This window comes from Octopus bimaculoides, chromosome 22 (genome assembly GCF_001194135.2).
Source record: "Octopus bimaculoides isolate UCB-OBI-ISO-001 chromosome 22, ASM119413v2, whole genome shotgun sequence".
Lineage (NCBI taxonomy): Eukaryota > Metazoa > Mollusca > Cephalopoda > Octopoda > Octopodidae > Octopus > Octopus bimaculoides.
Genome location: NC_069002.1, coordinates 6,863,260 through 6,865,370, shown reverse-complemented (window position 1 = coordinate 6,865,370; position 2,111 = coordinate 6,863,260). Strand labels below are relative to the sequence as shown.

General features: G+C 36.6%; 1 protein-coding gene across 1 annotated transcript in view; it reads right to left on the bottom strand.

The window, feature by feature from the left end:
* Nucleotides 1-2,052, bottom strand: part of LOC106867676 (steroid 17-alpha-hydroxylase/17,20 lyase) — a 5,447-nt gene extending 3,395 nt beyond the window's left edge. Inside the window, exon 1 of the mRNA XM_014912613.2 lies at nucleotides 1,662-2,052. The gene's annotated coding sequence lies outside the window, so the exon portion shown is untranslated. The remainder of the gene's footprint in view (nucleotides 1-1,661) is intronic.
* Between the last annotated feature and the right edge of the window lie 59 nt (nucleotides 2,053-2,111).

Below are 2,111 nucleotides of genomic sequence, written 5' to 3'. Positions count from 1 at the left end.
GGTGGTGGTGGTGGTGGTGGTATTGTCGTTGTAAAAATAGTATCAGCGATGTTGTTGTTATTATTATTATTATTATTATTATTATTATTATTATTATTATTATTAGCAGTAGTAGTGTTGGTGTTGGTGTTGGTGGTGGTGGTGGTAGTAGTGGTAGTGGTGGTGATAATAGAAATCGTTGTTGTAGTTTTCTGATTAACAAAACTGGTGAAGATAATTGTAATTTGGATGACGACGGCGATGACAATGTTGTTATTGAAGATGATGATGATGGTGATGATGATGATGATGATGCGAATGCTGCAGATGATGGTGATGATGTTAATAATAATAATGATGAAGATGATGATGATGATGATGATGATGACAACTGTACTTGTACTTCTTCTCCACGTTGCTTCTGTTGCAATAGAAATTCTAATCGTTGTTGTTGTTGCTGTTGGTGTTCGTGTTGTTGTTGTATTAACAGTAGTAATAGTAGCGGAGGCGGTGGCGGCGGCGGCGGCGGCGGCGGTAAGGACAACAGTAGTGGTGGTGGCGGAGGCGGCGGTGGTGGTGGTGTTGGTGACGATCGTCCCGATGCTGTCGCTGTGAAAAGCACGTGCATATCCCGAGAAGGTAAACAAACGCGACCAGCGGCGAGTGGTGGTGTCGAACGAGCGACTGTACACAACAGCATCAAGGGGTGGAGAGAGTAGAGAGAAGAGAGAAGAGAGAAGAGAAAAGGAGAGATAGAAAGACAGAGGGCGGGGGGAAAAGGGGAGAGGGAAGAGGGAGAGTGGGAGTGAGGCAAGGTGCGTGGTGTGTGTGTGTGTGTGAACAAACAGATAGACAGACAGTCAGTCAGCCTGCTAGAGTGAAAGACAGGGCGCGAGTCAGGCAGAATCTAAACAGAGCAACTCCAACGGCTCCTAGTCCGACCGACCGACCGAACGAACGAACTGGAGTCCGAATACATACATCCATGCATATATATGTGTGTATATATATGTATATATAGGGAGAGAGAGAGAGAGTGAGCAAGAGAGAGATTGATATATATATATATATATGTATATATATATATATGTATATATATATAGGTAGATAGATAGATATTTGTATTTATATATATAGGGACTTTGGAACGAAAATAAAATTTAAAAAAAAAAAGGCGGGTGGATTAATTAGAGAAGGGCAAATGAAAAGGGGTATATGATGTAAATAAATAAATAAACTACCCTGAGACAAACAGATAGATCGATAGAGAGAGAGAGAGAGAGAGGAAATTAAATGAAAATACACCAAGAATGATAGCCGTGTATGTGTGTATGCGTGTGTTGCATGCAAATATGTGTATGTACAAGACGTGTAAACAGATATATATATATATTATATATATATATATATATATTATATTATAATACTACATATATATATACACATATATACATAGATAAACACACACAGATGTGAAATATATATATATATATATATATATATATTATGCACAATAATAGTGTAAATTATAGCGAAGTAGGATAATATCTATAAGTGTAAATAATATAATTATATATAAATGTATACGTATAATGCGTTGGTAATGTATATATATCTATCTATCTATCTATGTATATATATATATGTAACATATAAGCTTTGTAGCCTTTTTGTCTTTTTACCTTTTCAAGCTTAGCTTTTTTTTTCTTTTTTTTTTTGTTAAGATATGTTTTGTTGTGTAAGTGGCTTCTTTTTTGTTTGTTGTTGTTTTTGTTTCGTGTGCACTTTGTTGTTGTTCTTTTTCTTTCTTTCTTTCTTTCTTTCTTTTTTCTGTTTGTTTGTTGTTTGTTTTGTTTGTTTGTTATTTTTTGTGTTGTTCAAACATCAGCCTTTTTTTTTTCTTCTTTTTCTCTCTGCTTTTTCAGCTCAGCTTTAAAAAGCTTAGCTTAAGCTTTCGATTATTAAAAATGCCGATAACTTGACAAAACTCGCCGTAATTTATCCTCGCTTCCTTCTCCTAACACTCCGCACGTTTTTCGTTTTTCCCTCCTCAAACACTCCCACCCTCGTTCAGTTCTTCTTCTTCTTCTTCTTCTCCGTCTCCTCTTCCTCCTCCTTTTCCCCCCTCCTCC